The sequence below is a fragment of the Saccopteryx bilineata genome, chromosome 7 (genome assembly GCF_036850765.1).
Source record: "Saccopteryx bilineata isolate mSacBil1 chromosome 7, mSacBil1_pri_phased_curated, whole genome shotgun sequence".
NCBI classification, from domain to species: domain Eukaryota; kingdom Metazoa; phylum Chordata; class Mammalia; order Chiroptera; family Emballonuridae; genus Saccopteryx; species Saccopteryx bilineata.
Window position 1 is genome coordinate 53,020,808 of NC_089496.1, and position 16,826 is coordinate 53,037,633.

Here is a 16,826-nt window from a genome sequence, read left to right on the forward strand (position 1 = left end):
CATGGGCGGTGCAGGGTCTGATCAGCATTTAGAAAGGGTGCTGAGTGGTTGAGAAGCAATGCCTTTGAGGGAGAAGAGCCAAGAAAGAATGGGGAGAGACTGGGAGGGACCTTGAGGGACAATGGAAGGAAGGGAGGGAGACTATTCCCAGGGACTGACAGAAGTGACTTTACGAGGGTAAGCCAAGTCACAGAGGTACAGACCGGTGACTGGAGGGAAAAACAGAGGGTGTGGTGACAATGGATTCGCCAGGGAGCCCAAAAGTACGATGACTCCACCTGGAGACGGCACCCCCTTGGGAGTTGCTGAATTCGGGTTCTGATCATTCTCTGACCCTCCGAGACCGAGACGCGTTGGCTATGTTGTTGCTGTCACTCACAACCCTGCGATCGTCCTTTCCTTTGTTAGGCTGTCCTGGATGCATCTTATCCTTCACAAGGAGACTCAGAGACCAAACACTCCTGCCCATAAGTGTTCTAGATATCAGAACCCCGAAGGGATCCCTTCCCCGGGCCACCACCATGTTTCAATGTTTCAGCCTGCCCTGCAACCTTTCACCAGGCTGGACACTGTCTTACCTTTTTTTTTTTTTTTTTTTTTTTTTTTTTTTTTTTTTTTGTATTTTTCTGAAGCTAGAAACGGGGAGAGACAGTCACAGTCAGACTCCCGCATGCACCCGACTGGGATCCACCCGGCACGCCCACCAGGGGCGATGCTCTGCCCACCAGGGGGCGATGCTCTGCCCCTCCGGGGCATCGCTCTGTCGCGACCAGAGCCACTCTAGCGCCTGGGGCAGAGGCCAAGGAGCCATCCCCAGCGCTCGGGCCATCTTTGCTCCAATGGAGCCTTGGCTGCGGGAGGGGAAGAGAGAGACAGAGAGGAAGGAGAGGGGGAGGGGTGGAGAAGCAGATGGGCGCTTCCCCTGTGTGCCCTGGCCTGGAATTGAACCCGGGAACCCTGCACACCAGGCCGACGCTCTACCACTGAGCCAACCGGTCAGGGCCTGTTTTATCTTTTATTAGCCGATTGTACTGTCGGTGAGAAGTATAACGTGTTGTCAGGTATGTCTTTTTTCATAAAAACAAAAACACTTTAACATGTTCAGGATGCTGTTTGCTAGACAACCCCCCCCATCTATCATTCTTCAGTATACACATATGGCAGGTGCTTTTTCTTTCTCGTTCTTAAAATTTTATTCCAAATAATCGGGGTACCCACGTCAAGGGGAACTTACAAGGTCTGCCCACATGGGCTTTCCTTCCGAGAAGCCGCTCTGACGGAGGCTGAGAGACAGAGATAGACGAGGAGGGGAGCCTGCTTCTCATTCTGCGCACACACGCTAAACGGACTCTAATCTCCGCACCTGTCATGTCGCCCACTCCCCGTGAGCCGCGCATCCTGCTGGCTCCGAAGCCGCTCTGTGGCTCAGACGTGATCAGCAGCTCCCCACGGAACCAGGGTGGCGGAGAGAGATTGCGGCGAGTAAACGAGGGCACGCCCTCGTCTGTGTCTGAATGGGAAATTCGCAGGGGCGGGGCTCCCATATGGTTCCCAGCTCCGGAGCTTAACGAGTCTCTCCTGGACACGGGGAGGGCCATGCGGGACCCTCAAAGGCAGCTGCGGTGGGGTACAGCCGCACCAAACGGAATTAGGGAAAATAATCTCCAACTGCCTTTACATGGCTCCCGGTCAAACGCATACAGGAGGCTTTGCTTTAACTAAAAGCCGATTTGAAGAAACACCTGCTCACCACCACCACCACCACCACCCCTTCTTCATCTGAATGGTAGAAGCTTCAGCTCCATGTCCCTGGAGCATGGCAGCTTTGCCAAGAGACAAGAACATCAGTGACTAAAAAGATCCCCTGTATGAAATAACTGTCCAGGGCTCTAACCTACTGCAGAGTGGGCCTGTAGGCAATGGCCTACTGTCTTGGATTGACCAGGAGGAGGAGAGGTGTTTTGAGTTATAGGATGTGATTTGTGTCTGTTTTGGACTTTCTAAATAACCCAGGCCTGCTCCCTAAAATGAAATGCCTTGCTTGAAAAGAGGGAAGGAAATCACTGAAATACATCGCCTCTATTAAATGACTTAGCTCCGTGTAAAAGCAAGAGCCCCAAAGCCTGGCTGCGGCAGACCACCCCTCCCCCGCCAGTTGTCACCTCTTTCCAAAAGGGGCCGTCTGCTCGCCAGGCCCTGTCTGGCACACTGCCCACCTCTCCGGGCGGGTCTTTGGCACTTGGGTGCCTGCCCCTAACTCTTTATTGCAAGCCACGTCCGTGTCCTTCCCAACACTTCTTGCCAAAGATTTCCTTCAACACCACCCCCTGCCCACTTTGGGTGCTCATCCTTCTTGGATACCATTGTTTTCAAGACAACATTTCCTGTGACATTGTTTTGTGTCATGCAAAAAGGAGGAAAACTTTCTGAACATCTCATCTTTTACAATTACAATTCCCTGCATCCTTATAATTCCAGGCTTTAAAGATTGAAACCCAATATTCAGAGGAGTCCTATGAGGAAGAAGTAGCTAATTCACATGTCTCTGGAAAAGATCATATTTCCTTTTCATTAACTTTTAATACTTAAAAGTCTAATATACTCAGGGCTGCCCTAATCTAATCAGATGGCCAATATCCTGCTGTAGAATTATTACAAATAATTTAACAGATTTGAAAGAAAAGGCAAAGACACGGGGCTCAAAGGTTGTAACTCCACAGAACGAAAAGTCTGGTGAGTGACCGTACTTGAACCTCTTACAGAATCCCTCAAACTGTATCACCACCCTTCTAAGTTAAAAGCACATTTTAATTGGTTCCCAACCATCCGTTCTGACCGCTTTCAAGTCACAGGCTCAGCTGTTTAAGATGCAGGCGGCCCTGTGTGCTTGACCTCCTGCCTGTTAACAAAGAGACTCAATTAGTTATTTGCTGTTTGGAATGGCCATTTCCTTTCACCTCCACCTTGATTTAAGCACTAAAAGGCTCACGTGCTTTATCACCTTAACCCCGGTGTTGGAGGGCGCACGCAGCATTGCTGAAGTGCCAGCTCGATAACCATGGTGATCCAGAAAGCCCATTATCAGGACCATAGTGCCTGCGTGCCTCATGCTGGAGTCAGAACCTTGTGGACACAGGGAAGCACCTGCCAGAGGCTCTGTTCTCACAGGTACAACGAGCTCTGGCATCCTCAGACATCTCACCACATGCACAGAAGTAATGCGCTGGGGACAAACTGAAGGTATGGAAATTAACAGTGCACTGCTTCTTCCTCCGTAGCTTTAGTATTTCCTGGGGACCGTACTGAATTGTGTCCTTAAGCTCGGTTGCATGAGCTCATATTTCAATCCTAGAACACCAAACCGGAATGAGAAAATAGCTTTGAGGTCAATGTGAAAATGGGCTCGGGCTGGAGAGGGACAGTAGAGAGAGAGAGAGGAGGTCTGACTGTGAAAAACTAGCCACAGGAGTCCGGAAGCCATCATGAATCTTCCTACTTCCCTTGAGTTCTTAGAGCGCTAACACCGCATAACATTTTAGAAGGTCCCATGTGTCCCATACTTGTTTATTTATAGACTACTCCTGTCTCCACAAGGAGACTGTAACATATGAAAGTAATGAGTGTCTTAACCTTCTCAGTGTGTCCAGTGCTACATCCGTGACTGGCACTTACAAAACAAATAGTAAGTATTTGATGATTATCAGATCATTAGACACATACAAACATATCGCGACCAGGTATCTCATCTAAGAGGAGGCAGAGAATGCCCGTCCTTCTGTGTCCCACGCATTTCACTTAGCGCAATCTCTTCATGGCCATCCCATATTGTACATATTTGAATCCTCTCCTCAATTATAATTTTCACGACTGATATTACTCATTGTTTCGTGAATACCCAAAAGGATTTTTCAACCTAGTAGCAATTACTTGGTATATTTCTTATGATCTAATTAAATATATATATATATATCTCAACTAAAACTTTAAAAAAAACTGTGTAATTCCTCAATTCTTTCCAAGATAAATTATACTGACATGAAAATTAATAGTCTTGAGCCTGCCAATCGTAGTCTGCCGATGAGTAGTTCTGAAACTGCACAATCTCGGGCTGAGCCCTGGGAATCTAGAATCTACATATTAAAAAAAGCATCTAGGTGCTTCCAACGTAGGCAGTCTTCCCTTGCCTTTGACAGACACAACTGGCAACCCACCCAGAAAAATGCCACCGATTGGCTCCTCATATATTCAGTCAAGACATAAGCCATACAAAGAGCCATGATCTATTCCCACCATGAGCATGACAAATAATACTGAGTTTAAAACAGGAACAAAATTCCACACTAAGTGGAAAAAAACAAAATGTCCTATTAAGGAAAAGCCCAACATTCTAAAAATTCCCTGTTTAACTTCCACCTGGAATCGGAGCTACGACTGGCAGGGAAGAGCAGGACCCGTAAGCAGGTAATGACACCCCGTCTCCAGGGGTGCAGAGAATATAAATCCTCCCTCGGGGAAGGCACAATGATGGGAGACTAGAGCATAACAAAGGTTATGGGGCAGAATAATCCATTGCTTCCCGTCATTAACCAGTCAGCAAATATTTGCGGAATGGCAGCCAGGTACCAGGAGCTCCGCGTGGCACTAGTCTGCAAAACTGACCTTATTCCAATTGTGAGGCATGTGGTGTTTTTAGGATTTGGGCCCAAATGCTAGTAGCTCTGTTGTCATGAGCAAGACATTTACCTCTCGAAGCATCTATCTTTTCTTGAGTAAAATGACGTGATGACAAGTGGTACTACTGACCCTCAAATGTTGCTGCAGGGATCAAAGGAACTTCTAAACATTGCTTTTTTTTTTTAAGTTTTTCCATTGATCCAAAGATGGGGGGTTAGGGGGATAGGGAAAGAGAGAGAAGCATTAACTTGTTGCTCCACTTAGTTGTTCCATTTACTTGTGCCCTCATTGGTTGTTTCTCATGTGCTCCTGTGCCCTCATTGGCTGTTTCTCATGTGCTCCCTGACAGGGGATTGAATCCAGGACCTCAGCATGCAAGGACAACACTCCATCCCCTCAGCCACCCAGCCAGGACCTAAACATAACCTTTGAACATCTACTTTTGAAAGACAGAGTCTCAGAATATGAAAATGAACGATATCAGTGGGCTCCCAGGGTCCAAAGAAGCCATCATCTCTGAAACTAAAACCACAAAAAGAACTTCTCACCACACAGATCACTGTAACATCCTGTGACACATGTGTTGTGGTCGGGCTCACCCAGATAGCAGTTCAGCCGCCAAAGCCAGCAAGGAAAAAGCTTGACTCTGTACTTCTAAATAAATGTCAACTAGTTCTCTCTTCTCTCCTCTTTCTCTTTCCCTTTCTTTTTCTTCCTGCTTTCCTTCCTTAGAACCTTCATCATAAGACCTTTTTTTTATTACTTATTTTTGTTTAGAGAAACAAAGAGTGAAAGGAGGAAAGGGGGAGGGGGTAGGAAGAGAGAGAGAGAGAAAAGTATTAATTTGTTGTTCCAATTTAGTTGGGCGTTCATTGGTTGCTACTAGTATGTGCCCAGACCAGGGATAGAACCTGCAAACTTGGCATTTTGGGGATGATGCTCTAACCAACTGAGCTGTTAAGTTTGTAGCTAAATGTATATTTACTAGGTAGTTTACAGTAAAATGCAAAAGTTCAATCAACCAATTCTGTGTGGAAAATCAAGGGAATCTAATTGTTCTAGCTCTTGTGTATTTTAATTGTTTCTCACTAAAAACCTAGGGAACAAAATAAAAACATTAATACTGTATTAAAAATGTTCAGGAAATGCAGCAAATATTCATAGACCATCTGTAAAACAAGCACAACTAGACATATCCGAAGTCCAAAATATTCAGAATAAATCCCTAGAGAGCTGATAAGTATTCCACTGGTACTTCTGGCTTCTTACAATTTATGATATTATTATTATTATTATTTTCTTTGAAATCACCCTTGTTATCATCATCCAGAAATAAGCGCTAGTAACATTTTGGCATATTTATGTTTTCTCAGTTTTTAAAATGCTATACATACTTATTTTAAAAAATAATAATAAAATAGTTAAATGATGTTTCCTAATCTTTTTTTCCCCAAATTTTAATAGTTTGTTAAAACAAGGTTTTCCAGTTTTTAACTCCCCGAAGAATGAGAAGTCTCAGGTAGACTAACACAAATTAAAACTGAGAGATTTGTGATTATCTCATTAAGTCCATCAATATGGGTGGTCAATGAGATACTAACCCAAATTAGGGCTTTGAGAGAATTGAATTACCGGGTCTGGCAGCAGTCACACTGTTAAAATTATGTGGGTAATTAACAGTTCTCTCCTACAGTGAGGTCTATATTTGGCAAATCAAACCAATTGGTCATGCTTTACACCCCATTTAAGAAAACCTTCCTAAACTTAATAGGAAGACTAGGCCTGACAGATAAACAATTATAACTACTCCCCTTAGGGTGTGACGAAATGTTTCAGGTACAATTGGAGAGCTGTCTTACTGCCTTTCCGCTAACTGGGGTCCCCAGTCCCCACCTTTTCCTCCTGCACCACTGAGGTGCCATCTTGGTTTTGCTCTGTGGAGACAGGCTCCGCCCACACGGAACACCTGCCTCTTCACCAGCGGGGAGAGCAGAAATAACAGTATTCAGCATCTGGAATAAAAGTACCTTTGCTGAACTTCCGTTCTCTCTTGATTCTTGAAAAAAGAAATGGGGAAACTAAATATAAAATAATTAATTAAAACATGGAGCGTGGGGCATTCCAGATCAAACACACGTGTGAGGCAGGGTCTTTGTTTCAAAGACATTTTTTTAAATGTCCCAGTGGGCGTCGGTCACGTGTTACATACGCTCATTTAAATACACCTGCACCTGATTTCAGGTTCTAGTCGAAAGCTGGGAACAACACAGTGATCTTTCCCTGTGTCATCGCCATGTCTTCGAAAATATCACAGCAACATCTGAGCCGCTGTCCTCTGAAAGCCAGACCCCGCTGTGCCACGGAGGGGAAGACACACGGCTGAGTCAGGACACGTGTCGAGTGTGCGGCACCGTTCCGGGCGATACATTGGCCCTAGCCGGATCACTAGCTACTCAAAGTCAAGTAGTTTTCAGTTGAGTTCTGACGGCATAAGTGTTCATATCACCGGGGAAAGAGACACAGAACATCAAAATCTGCACCTCTGCTGGCAGTCTCGGTAGAGAATCCCGGGGTTGAATAGACATGAAGACCTGGCTGTTCTCTGATCCCTGGAGGTGGTCCTGCTGGGTCAACACTGAAGCAGGTTCCTGGGTCTCATGGAGGAGCACTCACATCGGGGTCCACGAACCACCTGAAAAGACTCTACTGCCGCCACACAGGCCCGTTTCGTGAGAACTGATGTGTACTTGAAAGGGCGTGAACAGTGTGTACCAACCCCATTTATCCTTTTTTTGTGACAGAGTCAGAGAGAGGGACAGACAGACAGGAAGGGAGAGAGATGAGAAGCATCAATTCTTCATTGTGGCACCTTAGTTGTTCATTGATTGATTTCTCATATGTGCCTTGACAGAGGGCTCCAGCAGACTGAGTGACCCCTTGCTCGAGCCAGTGACCTTGGGCTCAAGCTAGTGAGCCTTGCTCAAACCAGATGAGCCCATGCTCAAGCTGGCGACCTCGGGGGTCTTGAACCTGGGTCCTCCGCATCCCAGTCTGATGCTCCATCCACTGTGCCACCGCCTAGTCAGGCTACTCTTTTTCTTGTAAGTTAAAATTTTCTTCCTTATCATAAATTAAATAATCCAGTTTCAACTCCATCAACTAATGAAAGGTTTTTTGTTCTTCTTTTCTGTAGGATTTCTACAATCTAAGTCCTTTGTGGAAATGGCAGTTTGTGACTTTTTCTCATCTAATCAGAAAAGTCATATAATGGAACCATTAACTATGACACCGTAGTACCCCCAAACAAAAAGGCATAGATTAAAGATCATTAACTGTAACCTCTTAACACCCTCCGCCCTCCATTTAGGACCGCATTTTCAAAATTATTCATAGCATCCTTAAACATCACACACACACACAAACACACACACACACACACATAATTTTGATTCTGTTTGTGGTCATGCCATTATCAGTCAATCAATCCTCTGTAAGTGAAAACATCTGATGAATTCCACATAAAGAAGTCTGTTTAATTAAAAAATATAAATAAATTTGTCAATTCTGCCATTAAATAGAAGTTTGGGGCAGTTATTCTATATGAAACAAACAAGAAAACACAACTAAATAATGAGAGGAACTGGAGGAAGTCATCAATGATCTGATCCCGGATTTCCAGGAAGCCTCACAGCCTCAATGTCAAGGTGAGCACTCATAAACAAAAAGTCTGTCCTCCTTTCTGGAAATAATGGCTGATAGGGTCTAATGCTGTTAGTTTGGCAGATTGATAATAAGCAAGCCTTTTTTGCAGTATATTTAAAAAAAAAACAAAAAAAAAAACCCAGTCTTCTCAAAGTTTATTTCAGAAAGGACCACCTCCACCTATTGTCTCCTTTCCCGTGATCACTTAGAAATTTAATTACCAGACTCTCCAGGAGCGACCGCATCCCCCCCCCCCGCCGAGTCACGTGATAACTGCTTTCCACATGCACGGCTGCAACCTCTCCTTGTCCGACAGCCATCATTAAAATTGATTGCATCCTACCCGTTTTGCTCAAACTGTACAAAGGACTGGAGGTAAAATTCAGAGGATTTCGAGGGGTTTCTGATAAAGCACTGGCCAGTTAGAAGAAAGGTCGGCTGTCACACCGTCCGGGTCACTAGTCCACACCAGTTGAACTTCACTCTTTGTAGGGACCCTACGTCTACGCAACCAGACAGCACCCACGGGAAGAAAACAGGGAGGAGAGCTATTCCTCCGGCCCTTGTGGTTTAGTTGCGTAAGTCTGGTATTTAAATTTTGTGGGTTTTCAGCTTCCCGATCACGATCCCCCACCCACCCCAAAAAGGAAAGCACGCGTGGACCCCGAATGCTACACTTACAGTCTAACACCTTCCCCCCACCAGTCACCCGAGGGCGGAGTAAAGGTCACCTGGCACACACTAGACTAATCCCCCCACCACACACACGGGAATTCAGGTGGAGTCCAGTCTCTCAGGCTGTGTGACAGCACTCTGACACGACTCCACCTCTAAGGGACACAGGACATGTCACAGGGTGGGCACAGGCGGGAGCAGCATGCACTGTGACACCATGAAGCCTAGGTTGTCGGAGAATAGAGAAAAGGGAGTGTGACCCATCAGGTTAATTCTATCTACTTTATGTTTAAGCTAGTTGACAGGTTGAGCGTCCATATCCCCCCAGATGGCCTGGCTTCTTCGAGAAGGAGAAGGAGAACAAGCAGGCTCCCCTCTGCCTTTAGATCAAATTCAGGAAAAGACTGAGGATTATCAGACTGAAGCAACACCTGTTTGAAATGCAATGTCTTCAATTCAATCTCAAAACATGAGAACTGTGTTGTCCACGCCCCGGTGGAGCTCAGGGTTCGGGTTGCAGCAGAGGTAAAACCAGACGTGGGATGGCAACTCCGTTGGAAAAAACCGGTGGCAATTTTACTTACGTGTTCATGTTTCTTTAAATCTTCTCAGAGTGATATTCTGTCTTTTCTAAAATTAGTGTTTACTTAGCATGAGCGTTACCACTTGACTATCTTAACAAAAAATATTTGTGTTGAAGAAACAAAGATGCCTACTCTTTGCCCTCAGCTTCCAAAGGTCTCTGGAGAATCCTGCCACCAAAATGACCGCCCACAGCGCGGAGCCCGTCCCAGCGGACAGGATGTTTAAAAGAGAACTGAGACACAACATACGTTAGAGAGAGCAGACACAAACTTCCAAGTCAGAAAACTTCGTTTTTGATTCCTGGTGGAATCTCAGAGCCACTCTGGGCCTCCGCTGGTTTATTTGTAAAACACGGTCTCCCCAATCCCATCCCAGTGCTGTGACTGCGGTGGACAGGAGTACCTCCTCACAGTTGGTAAAAAAAAAAAAAAAAAAAAAAAAAGACAATAACATTATCCCCTTCAAGAAAACACCCTAGCACTTACTATAATGCTCCACATATTTTAATTTTTAAATATTTTTATACTTGGATTGCCTATTTTCCTAACGGGAGATTAAGTGATGTATAATTTTATGATTAGGACCTCCAGTTAAATCCCAATGAATCGAAACCCAAATGACAATAGTAGAGAAAGAAAAATACAGATCAAGCTAGTAGAGAGGGAGGGAGGAGGACCGTTTAAAAGCATAAATAAAAAAAATGTCCCTTTTCAAGACTACCCGTCGCTTTTATACCTACCTGTGGTAGGTGGGTAAGAAACAGCTAGACTGCAAGAAAGAGACAGGTAGGACATGTACTTAACTGATTTCAATAATACATAATGTTTATAAAGATGTGCCAGCGAAGAAAATAATAGTTGAGTTCGCGCCAACCAAAGTGTTCTTGTTATTTTTAATCCCCTGACAGAGAAGAGGATAATGAGAGTTGACAGGTTGTGACCACGGGCTGCGTTCCTCACCGTGAACCAGCTTTCGAAAACACGAGGACATCGCCCCTTGCACCGTAACAGTGCTCTTTTTCAAGCGCCACGTAAAGATTTCACGGCTCCTTCCACTGGCTTTGTTCGTCCAAAGTCACTTATTTCAGAGCTGTCTCTGATTCCAGGATCCTATGATAATAGTTCCCAAACTGTGCCTGAGGGAACCCTACTTTCAGGGGATGCTAGCTTTCTGAGATGGGAACGGTGGACCCCAAAGGGAATGGTTCCGGGGAACCTTAGCTTTGGGAACCGCAGCTTAGGGACGGGAGGCGGGTGTCTTCGCTGCAGGGTTGTACAGAGACTCTTCACGGACAGAATCTCTTTCTTTGCCAAACGTGTGTTAACATCTCACAGATGGTATGAACAAGATGATTCTACAATTTAGCTAAGAAGTGTTGCATTCCTTTAAAGATATTAATAAAAAAATTATACTTGTTTTTGTCACCTACGATCCTCTTAGAATATTTGTACCATCAAAAAAAAAAACCCCACTATTTTGTTTATTTATTTATTTTTATTTTTTCAGAGACAGAGAGAGAATCAGAGAGTGGAATAGACAGGGACAGACAGACAGGGATGGAGAGATGAGAGACATCAATCATTAGTTTTTCGTTGTGCGTTGCGACACCTTAGTTGTTCATTGATTGCTTTCTCATATGTGCCCTGACCGCGGGCCTTCAGCAGACCGAGTAACCCCTTGCTCGAGCCGGTGATCTTGGGTCCAAGCTAGTGAGCTTTTGCTCAAACCAGATGAGCCCGCACTCAAGCTGGCGACCTCGGGGTCTCAAACCTTGGTCTTCCGCATCCCAGTCCGATGCTCTATCCACTGCACCGCCTCCTGGTCAGGCAAAAACCCCACTATTTTGTGAAGATTAAAATGAATCCAAACATCAAAAATAAGGCAGCAATAAAATGAATTACAGTGTTCCTAAAATAGACTAGTATGTACTCAATAAATATGTTTTAGGATAATGGTCTGAAAATTTGGAAGGATTTTTCACAATATATATATTAAGATATATAAATGTTCAAGCTGAACGAATTTTTCCCAAAATATATTATGCTTCTGAGCATACTGAAAAAGTGACTGGAAGGCCAGACCTTAAGATATTATTTCTGAGTATTTACATATTTGGGTATTAGGATTATAAAAAATTACTTTTTAAAATTTTATTGGTACTTTCTCATTTCTGACAATAAATATATAGTACATTTACACTAAATGTTTCCCCCCAAAAAATATTTATACACAACTAAATATATACCAGTGACAAAATTCTGAAGCTGTTCTAGAATCAACGTGAAGCACAAATAATGAAACATATTTTATTTCTTTCCCCACAAATATCTGACAATCAAATCCTTTTACGACATCAGAAAAAAAAATTGTAGCTATGACTGTTGGTAGTGAAAAGGTTCATAACCTCAACGCTTCCTGGAATCTATTTTTATGGTTTTTTTTTTTTTTTTTTTTTTTTTTCATTTTTCTGAAGCTTGGAAACAGGGAGAGACAGTCAGACAGACTCCCGCATGCGCCCGACCGGGATCCACCCGGCACGCCCACCAGGGGCGACGCTCTGCCCACCAGGGGGCGATGCTCTGCCCATCCTGGGCGTCGCCATGTTGCGACCAGAGCCACTCTAGCGCCTGAGGCAGAGGCCACAGAGCCATCCCCAGCGCCCGGGCCATCTTTGCTCCAATGGAGCCCTGGCTGTGGGAGGGGAAGAGAGAGACAGAGAGGAAGGCGCGGCGGAGGGGTGGAGAAGCAAATGGGCGCTTCTCCTGTGTGCCCTGGCCGGGAATCGAACCCGGGTCCTCCGCACGCTAGGCCGACGCTCTACCGCTGAGCCAACCGGCCAGGGCTATTTTTATGTTTTATAATTTCATCAAACAACAACACACTTTTGAGCACTCGCTGTGACTTGCGTGGACACACGCCAGTGGTGTTTTGTGCTACCGGTGATCTGGGTCGACTGTTACATCAGCACCTACTTCCATCAACAGACACGCCCAGCAAAAATCCTTACATCATTTTCTGTTGATTGATCCTAATAAGGAACATCCAAAAAAAAGTAGCAAATAAGGGTTTACAAAGCAATGATTCAAATATATATATATATATATATATAAACTACACGAATGGAGAAAATTAAGAACATATACTGTGACAATATCCTTAATGCTTTATAACTATAAATTAATCCTTAATTACCTCCCATTATCATGAAAACATTAAGTAACATTTAAGTGACTCTCTTCGTGAACTCCAATAATACCTTAAAATTCATGGCCATTACTTACTTCTACGAATAGTCCCTGCCAAAGATTCAAATTTAAATATTCTGATTCAGTCGCTTCATAGGGAATCTGAATGGACCGTGTTCAGGGCCACAGAAGAATATATTTTTACACCTGTGAGGTGGGGTTACACTCCTAAAACCACGGCACGTTCCGAAGAGCTGCCGGACAAGAATTCACTCGTGTGCACGCACGCGGCCCCTCTTATGAATGGCGCACTTGAATGTTCTTTCCTTTTTCTCTCCTGCCAACGAGAGTTTTGTTACTTTCCACGCGGAAAGATGAAAGTGCGTGCTTTACAATTAAAAGTAAATTTCCTGCCTGTGGCGGGATTAGCACCAACCTTCTCTATAGCCCGTTTGCATAATACTGGTATTTCAAACCGCATCATTGAGGACGATGGATGCAAAGTCTACGGAGGCTTTAAAGCAGGGGTCCCCAAACTATGGCCCGCGGGCCACATACGGCCCCCTGAGGCCATTTATCCGGCCCCCGCCGCACTTCTGGAAGGGTACCTATTTCATTGGTGGTCAGTGAGAGGAGCATAGTTCCCATTGAAATATTGGTCAGTTTGTTGATTTAAATTTACTTGTTCTTTATTTTAAATATTGTATTTGTTCCTATTTTGTTTTTTTTACTTTAAAATAAGATATGTGCAGTGTGCATAGGAATTTGTTCATGGTTTTTTTTTATAGTCTGGCCCTTCAACGGTCTGAGAGACTGTGAACTGGCCCCCTGTGTAAAAAGTTTGGGGACCCCTGCTTTAAAGAATGGTCGTGCTCTGTACGTGTGATTATGTAAATGTTATGGCCCCGACACAGAGCCTCAGAGGTCGAGAGAGACCCAGGCCACTTCTGTTTTATGAGCCTCTCAGCAGATGAAAGGGCTGTGGGCGGCAGATCCTGGCGACGGAGAGTGTGGCTCGTTCCAGACGTTTATGTGGAACAGATGAACGTAGTCAAGATTCTGAAACGCAGCACAACATAATTGTGTTGACTCACAAGATAATCGAGGTTTGCATTCTTCACAATGAACATTTGATTGTTTGCTCAAGGCTGCACGGTCCAGTGAGAGAAGCGAAGCTACAAGTGTTTGGAGGACCCATGCTTTCCACCTCGTCCGTCCGGGTGTCTTGTTCCCTAGATGAGAACGTTGAGATCTCTCATTTGAGGCCTTTCCGAATGGAGATCCAGGTCTGCAGGGCCATCCTGATCGTCCCTGTCACAGCTCTGGTTCTCTTCTTCTTTTTTTTTTTGTATTTTTCTGAAGCTGGAAACGGGGAGGCAGTCAGACAGACTCCTGCATGCGCCCGACCAGGATCCACCCGGCATGCCCACCAGGGGGCGATGTTCTGCCCCTCCGGGGCGTTGCTCTGTTGCGACCAGAGCCACTCTAGCGCCTGGGGCAGAGGCCACGGAGCCATCCCCAGCGCCCGGGCCATCTTTGCTCCAATGGAGCCTTGGCTGCAGGAGGGGAAGAGAGAGACAGAGAGGAAGGAGAGGGGGAGGGGTGGAGAAGCAGATGGGTGCCGCTCCTGTGTGCCCTGGCCGGGAATCGAACCCGGGACTTAGCACGCCAGGCCGATGCTCTACCACTGAGCCAACCGGCCAGGGCCTGGTTCTCTTCTTCAGACAAAGACCGAATGACTCATCTCTTTTTTAATTTCTGCAATGCAGCCAATGAACGAGGAGGGCCTGCTAACTGCCTAGGAAACCCTCAGCTCTACTGCAGACAGTAGCAGTCACGGCTGGCTTCCTGTTACCTGTGGCCAGAAATGCCTGGAGCTCAACCACTTCCGGTGGGGACTCCCTCCCTTTCTTCTTCCAGCACACCTGCAGCCCCTGGCTGACCTCGTCAACCCCAGCTTCAGATCATGCGGACCCCTTCTTTGCTCTTGATGTGAGGCTGGTCGCTGTGCCTGGAAAACTCGTCCCTTTTCCCATGGCTGCCATCAAAATCCCATCCATTGGCCATGCTTTTTCTTAAACATCCTCTCTGTTCCCAACCATCCTGATGTTTGTTTGTTTTTTTTAAAACTCAGTCATACTTCATATATCTTTCACTACACGAATTATAAAATAGGGTACAATTATATGTGAATTTATTTTATTTCCCCAAGAGACTGGAAGTCTACTGAGGGCCAGGAGAATCTTGTATTCACCTCTGCATGACCTGTGACCCCTAACACCATGGGGTATGCTTGGTAAACATCAGGTAAATATATACGAACTAGAAATGACAATAGCCACAGCTTTTGACAACATGCCTACTGAAGTGAATAGTTCTGATGGCTTCAGAACTTAAATCTATCTATCTATCTATCTATCTATCTATCTATCTATATAACAGCTGAGTTATTAAATAGCATGCATGATAATTACGCATTTGCTACTCATACCAAGCACTCCAGGCATAGAGTATGGAGTTCATAAATATTAAACAAAGAAGTATAATGATAATGCACCAATAATGCGATCAGTTCTCAAAAGTAAATCATGATCACAATCCAGTTTAATTTTCCAAACAGAGACTAAGCCATGTTTAAAATTCAAATAAAGATGTATTACTTTTTTTTATTATTATTATTATTTTTACTTAACTGAGTTCCTAAACGTCTTGGCAAGAGCTTTATAATATACAGCCGATTCATTAGGAAGCCTAATCAGATCACTCAAGCGTTTGTTTCATACAGAAAGTTCATCCAAATGGATGAAAACTCTTAGCCAATATCTATATAATTATAATTAAGGATATATTCAGAAATAATGCCATAATTAATGCTTATGCAAATTGCCAACTTCTTGGCAAATAAATGCATGTTGTCCTTGTGGGCTACTTGTCTTTGGTCCCTGCCGTTAAAATAACTTGGCTGGACTCCAGCTGCAAATCCCTCGGGAGGGGGAATAAACGATGACTTCTTTCGGGAGAAGTCGCTGCATCCCAGGGGAGACACGACATGGAAAAGAAGAAGGCGCCTGTGCTCGCTGACTTCTCAGCCCGGTTTCTGTAAAAGCAGGCGGGCGTATTTATTTTACAATCACAGGTAGAGGAAGGCCACTGCCTGAGAAAGAACTAGCGTTACAGGATCGTATCCAGAAACGTGAAGACCCTGCCCTCTAACCCTGCATCCTGGGCCTGCTCCTTACGGCGCACGACAGACAGACAGGTTCCTGCCGTTTGGATGGCTGGTGCGAACAGGAGGAGGAGCCACCATCAGAGCACCCGCCTCTCCTTCCGCTGCGCTCTCCGCGCGAACAGGAGAAGGAGCCACCATCAGAGCACCCACCTCTCCTTCCTCTGTGCTCTCCATGCGAACAGGAGGAGTCACCATCAGAGCACCCGCCTCTCCTTCCTCTGTGCTCTCCGCTCTCCGTGCGAATAGGAGGAGGAGCCACCATCAGAGCACCCGCCTCTCCTTCCTCTGTGCTCTCCGTGCGAACAGGAGGAGTCACCATCAGAGCACCCGCCTCTCCTTCCTCTGTGCTCTCCGCAATCCGTGCGAACAGGAGGAGGAGCCACCATCAGAGCACCCGCCTCTCCTTCCTCTGTGCTCTCCGTGCGAACAGGAGAAGGAGCCGCCATCAGAGCACCCGCCTCTCCTTCCTCTGCGCTCTCCGTGCGAACAGGAGGAGCCGCCACCATCAGAGCACCCGCCTCTCCTTCCTCTGTGCTCTCCGTGCGAACAGGAGGAGCCACCATCAGAGCACCCGCCTCTCCTTCCTCTGTGCTCTCCGTGCGAACAGGAGGAGTCACCATCAGAGCACCCGCCTCTCCTTCCTCTGCGCTCTCCGTGCGAACAGGAGGAGCCGCCACCATCAGAGCACCCGCCTCTCCTTCCTCTGTGCTCTCCGTGCGAACAGGAGGAGCCACCATCAGAGCACCCGCCTCTCCTTCCTCTGTGCTCTCCGTGCG

General features: G+C 45.7%; 1 protein-coding gene across 1 annotated transcript in view; it reads right to left on the reverse strand.

Moving 5' to 3' along the window:
* The window catches only part of IMMP2L (inner mitochondrial membrane peptidase subunit 2), a 650,984-nt gene that overhangs the window by 204,839 nt on the left and 429,319 nt on the right, over positions 1–16,826 (reverse strand). The gene's annotated exons all lie outside the window — the stretch shown is intronic.